Genomic DNA, 8,822 nt, shown 5'->3' with positions numbered 1-8,822 from the left:
GCCGGCCATCTAAACTGAGTGATTGGGGGAGAAGGGCTTTAGTCAGGGAGGTGACCAAGAACCCGATGGTCACTCTGTCAGAGCTCCAGAGGTCCTCTGTGGAGAGAGGAGAACCTTCCAGAAGGACAACCATCTCTGCAGCAATCCATCAATCAGGCCTGTATGGTAGAGTGGCCAGACAGAAGCCACTCCTTTAGTAAAAGGCACATGGCAGCCCTCCTGGAGTTTGCCAAAAGGCACCTGAAGGACTCTCAGACCATGAGAAAGAAAATTCTCTGGTCTGATGAGACAAAGATTGAACTCTTTGGTGTGAATGCCAGGCGTCACGTTTGGAGGAATCCAGGCACCGCTCATCACCAGGCCAATACCATCCCTACAGTGAAGCGTGGTGGTGGCAGCATCATGCTGTGGGGATGTTTGTCAGCGGCAGGGACTGGGAGACTAGTCAGGATAAAGGGAAAGATGACTGCAGCAATGTACAGAGACATCCAGGATGAAAACCTGCTCCAGAGCGCTCTTGACCTCAGACTGGGGCGACGGTTCATCTTTCAGCAGGACAACGACCCTAAGCACACAGCCAAGATATCAAAGGAGTGGCTTCAGGACAACTCTGTGAATGTCCTTGAGTGGCCCAGCCAGAGCCCAGACTTGAATCCGATTGAACATCTCTGGAGAGATCTTAAAATGGCTGTGCACCGACGCTTCCCATCCAACCTGATGGAGCTTGAGAGGTGCTGCAAAGAGGAATGGGCGAAACTGGCCAAGGATAGGTGTGCCAAGCTTGTGGCATCATATTCAAAAAGACTTGAGGCTGTAATTGCTGCCAAAGGTGCATCGACAAAGTATTGAGCAAAGGCTGTGAATACTTATGTACATGGGATTTCTCAGTTTTTTTATTTTTAATAAATTTGCAAAAACCTCAAGTAAACTTTTTTCACATTGTCATTATGGGATGTTGTGTGTAGAATTCTGAGGAAAAAAATGAATTTAATCCATTTTGGAATAAGGCTGTAACATCACAAAATGTGGGAAAAGTGATGCACTGTGAATACTTTATAGATGCACTGTAGTATGGCATAGTATGATGACAATGTGGGACAATGTTGGAGTTGGTATTATTTGCAGGGGACTCCAGGAGCTGGCATCCATTAGCTTAAAGTGCCCTTTAAAGGGTTTATATTATTATTATATGTAAGACGGACTTTGATGTATGACAACAACATGGAAATAAAGACAAATTAATTTCAGACAGACAGCATGCCAGAGGAAGCACTGCCAAACCAGAGCAGCTAGGTGAATGTTTAATAGTACCATGATGAAAGGACTAGGAAAAGTTTAAAGAAAACATGTCAGAAACACACTGGGCACTAAAAGTATGCAATTAAGCAACAAACAATGTAAAAGGGACCTTGCAAATATGTAAGGGTAAGACAAAAGTCTTCTCAGATTATATTAACTTCAAATGACCACCTGGTGACAAAATGACTGCTGTGTAATTTCTTTGGGTCAGCTGCTTTCTAAAGAGAGTGTGGTTAACTGTACAAGTCTCCCAAAACCACCGCCAACCCACCCGAGAGCTCATGCCTTTTGTTTAATGAAACGGCAATGAAAAGAATTCAAAAAAGCACAAGAGTAGAAAACCACAAAAATACAGCCCAAGAATTTTAAACACTGATAATGTCGCATATTCATATATTTAAATGGAAAAACATATCATAAGACATGATGAGTGTACAAAAAACATAACCTGGACAATCTGATTTACAAATAAGAGTTTCAGACTTACAGGCCTTTCCTTAATCACGGGGCTGCTGCACTTTAAAAGTTTTCATAGCCAATAAATCAGAGGCAGCACTTCAGTCAATGCAGGGTCTGGCTCCTTGACTGACAGATAATGTCTTTCCAGTATGATCTCAAGTGAAATCTCACCAGCAAGTACCTGAAATGAGACTGGTGTGCATTTCTCTGAGAAAAACAGCCAGAAAAGACTCAAATCCATGCTTTCCAGAATTAAAAACAGACATGAACAAAGGAACCTTTAACCAAAGGTGTACATGTATTTTGTATGCTGCCAATTTTGTTTCTAACATAAACAGTGGAATGCAACATAAGCCACAATTAAATATTGTTGCATATTAAAATGTTTAAATTGACTCACCCACAGCCCTCTAATCTCTTGCAGTTCCCTATGCTATGACTTATTCACACACTCAGTCCACAGGTTAAGAGTAATGCTGTCCATTTATGGAATTGGATTCTTCTGCCATGGACATCCAACCATCAATTGAACCTCAGTCACCGTGGTGGTGTTTTGTCTTATTGAAACGGAGATGGTCAATAAAAAACAACAGTGCTGTGATTTTTAAAGTAGGTATATTTTAGGGATAAGTGACTGGGAGGAATGGAGGTTTCATCACACGACTTTAAGTGTGTACACAGCACAGCTAAAAAGCAATAGGAAGGCAAAGAGTGGAAGGCAGAAGAAATATGAGATTAATCAAAAAATAAAACTGTCTTCTCTAGATGAAAGAAAGGTGACAATAGTTTGGAACATCAAGTTAATGGTTTGAAAAGATAAATCTTTCCGATCTAAAATAATTTAATATCAATGTCATTGATTTATTACCATTTAAGCCTTGAAGCCAACCCCTGCTCATGTTTTTGTTTGAAAGAATAAGGACTTTCTTTTAAGGGGGAAATGGAATGAGCTATAATATAATGCAAGGGAAAATTAATAATAAATATGGTGGTGAAAAAAAAAGATTCACGTCATGAAGGGATGAACAGATTATTAGGTCAATTATGTTTTCAGATATGTGCACTGTAAGTAACCTCCCAGTAAATTATAAAGCAAAAATAAAATTAAAATAAATAATCATGGTGGGAATAGGTTTAGGCAAAATAACTACAAATTTCATATAATAAATCTAAAACACAGCAAAAGAAATTTTCTTTACTACTGAAGGAAGTGGGCATCCCGATTTTTCTTCATCAATGAAAAAAAAAATATTTTGCTGACAGAGTAATGGGGATTGTGGAAGAGAGGTGAGACAGAGAGTGCAGGCAGGGTGGAGTGGGTGGAGAAGAGTGTCAGGAGTGATTTGTGACAGACGGGTATCAGCAAGAGTGAAAGGGAAGGTCTACAGGACGGTAGTGAGACCAGCTATGTTATATGGGTTGGAGACGGTGGCACTGACTAGAAAGCAGGAGACAGAGCTGGAGGTGGCAGAGTTAAAGATGCTAAGATTTGCATTGAGTGTGACGAGGATGGACAGGATTAGGAACGAGTATATTAGAGGGTCAGCTCAAGTTGGACAGCTGGGAGACAAAGTCAGAGAGGCGAGATTACGTTGGTTTGGACATGTGCAGAGAAGAGATGCTGAGTATATTGAGAGAAGGATGTTAAGGATAGAGCTGCCAGGGAAGAGGAAAAGAGGAAGGCCTAAGAGGAGGTTTATGGATGTGGTGAGAGAGGACATGCAGGGGATGGGTGTAACAGAATAAGATTTAGAGGACAGGAAGATTTGGAAAAAGATGATCCACTGTGGCAACCTCTAATGGGAGCAGCAGAAAGAAGAAGTTGTCATACCATTTACACACACAAAATCAAACCACTGCAGACTTGTCTTCCCTGGTGTCATATGCTAAATGGAGTGCATGTTTATTTAACATTTGGGAAGACATCGAAATAGTAAGGATTAAGTATGTTTCAACAACATACAGGGAGGCTATGTGTGGATAAGCGGGGCTTGTTCTTGATGTACCGTTAAATCGTTTGCCTAAATCTGGCCCAAGCAGGGCTGGAAAACATGCTGGGACTAAAATGATGCTCAGACATCATGTGAACAAACCAAATTTATTTCATATAGTATATTTCAAAACTAAAGTATAATCCATAGATACTAAGATAGTGAAAAATATATTTAAACAGCTTCACAATTAGTGTGCAGACAGGTCATGTATTCAGGGTGCTGAACTATAAGTGTAAGATCCAATGTCTTAGAAACTAGGCAAGTAAAAAGGTAAGATCCACATAATAAACCAAGCTAATAATCCTTTATGTATGAACATCAAATACAGTAATATGTTAAAAGTCTTAAAAAACTCCTAATTTTAAAAGGAGGAAGTCAAAAATAAGAGAACAACACATGAGGCAAAGAGAAGACTATGCAATACAGGAAACAGAAAATATTAAATCACTTCAAGACAAGCAAAACTATGACAAATAAGTCGAGGATGTTAAGGTTATTGCCCAAGCTGGAAAAACGTAAAGGGTGCTACTACTTACAGAAACTCTCAGGGAATTGAGGTTGTTAAAGAGAAAATAGTCAAGGAAACAAAAAAGCTTATTCTGCCAATAATGAAATAAAAGAAAATATTTAGGTGGAACTCCACATCATCAGTAAGACATTTATTGTGATCTAAGGGCATTATCATTTTGCCTTTTTATATTAGTTTTAATTTCAATATTATTTCTGATCTTATTTAAAAATTCAGTTTAGTTTTAGTTTTCCTTCCTCATGTATTTTTAGTTTTAGAAATTAGTTTATATTTCACAAAGAGATATCTATTTTATTTGTGTATATATATTGTGGAAGACCAGCCCGAACACCAACAGGCAGACACCAATAAGTCCAACACACACGTTTATTTACAACATTTACAGTACAAAGTCCCGCACACAACCCAGTGTCCTTCCACCAATCACCCTCAAGTCCAGGCCTTTCAATGATCCAGCCTTACTTCACCGCCTCCACTCCTCTCCTCCAAGCTTCATCCTGTTCCTCCCGACTCCAGCTGACGACTGGAGGGAGGCAGTCCCTTTTATTTCCACCCGGACGTGCTCCAGATGCCCCTTGATGAGCTTCCTGCAGCACTTCCTGGTGTGAGCACCCGAAAGCACTCTGGGTGTCCCTGGTATTTCTTCCGCCAGTACCTCCAGGTGTGGTGGAAGTGCTGACATCCCGGCCTCCTTACTTGTAAAGGCGCCCCCTAGCGTTGGCCACGGGCCCCTATAGGGTTGAGCTTCTATGCTCAATTCCCGTGGTCCCCATACAAACTACCCTCTCGTGGTCTGGGGGAGGCATAGTCCCTCTCTCTGTCCTTCTAGGCGTCCCAGCTAGGCACAGCCCCCAGCTGCCCGCCACATTGCCCCTCCATCAGTTGAGACCCGAGGGCAGGTCTCCCACGGTGGGGAGCTGACACACTCCTGTACAGGGCCCAGTCCTACAAAACAAAAACTGGGAAAAGGGGCGGAAACGTTGCCTTGATGCCACTGCTCGGTGTCTTTCTTCATACCGTACAGGCAACACTCCACCCTTCGACCGGCACCCCGGCACTCGTCACTTCGGCACCCCCTCCAAGGTCGTGCCCCCCAGACCAGAACATCTGACAGGACCGCTCGCACCCCCGTCTTCTCAGCTGCCTTCGGGGCTTCCCTCTGACACCACTTTCTCTGGGGCACCCTGATGGTCTGAGTCTCCCTATGGGAATGGAAGAGACCCCGTGCCGTCTGCATCCCTGTAGAGTGGCATGAGGTCATGGCTGGCTCTGGGAGCACCACACCTAGACTCCCAGCACACAACAGCTGGCGCCTTACCTGCCCTCTTGCTCGTTCCTTTCCCACCACACGATCGACCCTCACCACTGCATCCACTGTCAGAGGTACGGCTACTCGGTACCCGGAACCTACCTATACCGGGCCCCCTTCGCATGACCCCCCTTTTCTCTTTACGGCAAAAGTGTCACTTACCTGTACCGTCCCTCTGGCCGGAGAATCCAGCGTTGCGCCGCTTTGTCCACTGACGTAGTGTCTTCAGTGATGCGATTGCCTTCCCCTCCAGCTTCTCCATTACCTCACGCAGAATGCACATGACCTGCAGTAGCGTTTCTGCGGGCTGAAGGCAATCCTCCAGCTCGCACAGAGCCGCCAACAAACACAGAATGTCAGCTGGCAGTGGACTTACCTTTTGATTGGTCCTACACGCCAGCTGCGTGCCGCGGATCCTTCTCCTCGGCTCAGTTAGGTCCTCCCCTGGCTCAGGATGGACATTCTTTGGTCCCGCCTCCGTCCAGTCATCGGTGGGAACACAACACACACCGTCCAATCCCTCGCCAGCCTCGGGGAGGGACTTCCAGTCCTCCGTCATCTTGTTGTTCTGGGACCTGATGGGGTGGCAGGCCTGCCGGCAGCTCTTCCACTGCAGCGGCTTTCGGGCGCGCAGTAGCTCCTCCTCCCCAGTTTTGACTACCACCATCGTTCTGGCATCACTTCCCGGATCGGGCTGCTTCAGCCACTGACATGGGTTCAGGTAGTCCGCAACTGCAAAACACAAATGCAGTCCGGCAACGCCGGCTCCCCAGGGCCAACTGCCGCTGGGGAAGGAACTTACCTCCTGAACCCCACCCTTCGGAGGAAGCTGCCTCCGTGTGGCCTTTCCTGACGCAGAGCCGACCCGTGTGTCCACGGCGATGGCGCACACCGGAGAGTCCACTACTTGCACATCTTTCGTTTTCTTCTTTCTCCCCATCGGGCACAGACAACACTTCCATGGACCATAGGCGGTCTTTTGGGTGAGTCGCTCCTACTCGCGGGGTTGTGCGTAAACTGCTCTACCGCGGTGCGTGTGTGCGGTGTCCAGCTGTGTCGGGCTGTCCACAATATTATTTTGTTGATGGGTCCCTGCCTTGTATCTGACGGAGAGTCCCATCTGGGATGCCATTGTGGAAGACCAGCCCAAAGACCAACAGGCAGACACCAATAAGTCCAACACACACGTTTATTTACAATATTTACAGTCCCGCACACAACCCAGTGTCCTTCCACCAATCACCCTCAAGTCTGGGCCTTTCAATGATCCAGCCTTCCTTCACCACCTCCGAGCTTCGTCCTCTTCCTCCCGACTCCGGCTGACAACTGGAGGGAGGCAACCACTTTAATTTCCACACGGATGTGCTCCAGGTGCCCCTTGATGAGCTTCCTGTGGCACTTCCTGGGGTGGCGGAAGTACCTCATGAGCACCCGGAAGCACTCTGGGTGTCCCTAGTATTTCTTCGTGACATCCAGGGCTCCTTACTCATCCGGGCGCCCCCTGGCAGTGGCCACGGGCCCCTATAGGGTTGAGCTTCCATACTACTCAATTCCCGTGGCCCCCATACAAACCAGGGCGGCTGCCCTCTTGTGGTCGGGGGGAGGCAAAGTCCCTCTCGCGGTCTTTCTAGGTGTGGGCACAGCCTCCAGCCACCCGCCACAAAATAAACCACGTAGTGTAGTAATATATATATATATATTATACAAAATATATATATATATATATATCACTACACTACGTGGTTTACTATCTGGTTTTGTTTTCATCTGTTAAATATGTTTTTCTGTCCATACTGTACAGGTTTTACTGACCAACACATTCCAACTTCAGTCATTTGAATTACATCTTAATATACAAGAAGTGCCAAGAAATGCGGCAGCTTGTCATGACGGACATCAGACTCATGCAGCCTGGAATTTGGCTTAGTGTGTGTGCTGCTGTATTAATTGCTGTGTACGTACATACTGTACCCTTGGCTCAGTCAGAATTACACTTAGCATGCCATCATTTATGAACACACTGAAATTCTGTAGAATTATAGAATTCTCTGTATTTAGAATTCTTCTCTCTTGAGCCCTGGAGATACAGTGAGTGGCAGCTTTGAAAGTTGCCAAGCACATTCAAAGAAAAACCATCACCTTGGTATACTTCACTAACACGTTTTCATTTTTTAATTTCTGTTTACGAAAATGTTTTTTTTATTAATAGTTTCAGATTTGACTTTAGTTTTTGTTAACTATAATAACCTTGTTGTGAACAGTGTTGTTTTCTGAACTTGTCATCACTAAAGAGCACTGTATGACAATGTTAATTAAGAGGATTCGTGAATGAATAAATCATTGAAATGGTTGGCTGTCTCAACAGGAAAGAATTCACCATCTGGTCCAAAAAGGATTTCTGCTGTGTACATGTCTGTTTATTTCTTAGGCAGACTTTGGAGGCAAGACGTGACAGGTGATGGAGCGGAAGAAGAACAACGGATAAGCTGCCAACAGAAAAGCAAAGCGATGAACATCTGCAATATATGTCCAACAAAAGAAAAGTAACACAATAAAAAATACCTCAGAGGTAGAAAGTAGTGCTCCAGATTCACAACACACATACTATACATGTCAGAATTATAACCTATTATGTTCATATACAATATTCTCCTCAGCTTTCACAGTGTGTCCATATACAATAGGTATCTTTTTGGAGCAGTAAAGACTTCAACACTTCTTGCACTTCTGTCCACCAACTGTCTCATTTTTTTTGGTACTACCAGCAAATCCAGTCAGTCAGTCAGTCATTGTCCAACCCACTATATCCTAACACAGGGTCACGGGGGTCTGCTGGAACCAGTCCCAGCCAGCACAAGGCGCAAGGCAGGAACAAATCCTGGGCAGGGTGCCAGCCCACTGCAGGGCACAAACACACACACCTACACCAAGCACACACTAGGGACAATTTAGGATCGCCAATGCACCTAACCTGCATGTCTTTGGACTATGGGAGGAAACTGAGGCAGACACGGGGAGAACATGCGAACTCCATGCAGGAAGGACACGGGAACCGAACCCAGGTCTCCTTACTGCAAGGCAGCAGCAGTACCAATGCTCCACCGTGCCGCCCACCAGCAAATCCAGAAGTATAAAAACATATTAACTACATCATATCAAATATTGTATGTTTACTGACTGTAGTAATCATGAACAATACCATTTAACAAAACATTTGCAAAATCTGTGAACT

The sequence above is a fragment of the Erpetoichthys calabaricus genome, chromosome 10, assembly GCF_900747795.2.
Source record: "Erpetoichthys calabaricus chromosome 10, fErpCal1.3, whole genome shotgun sequence".
Taxonomy (NCBI): domain Eukaryota; kingdom Metazoa; phylum Chordata; class Cladistia; order Polypteriformes; family Polypteridae; genus Erpetoichthys; species Erpetoichthys calabaricus.
Note: the sequence above shows the minus strand (reverse complement) of the source record.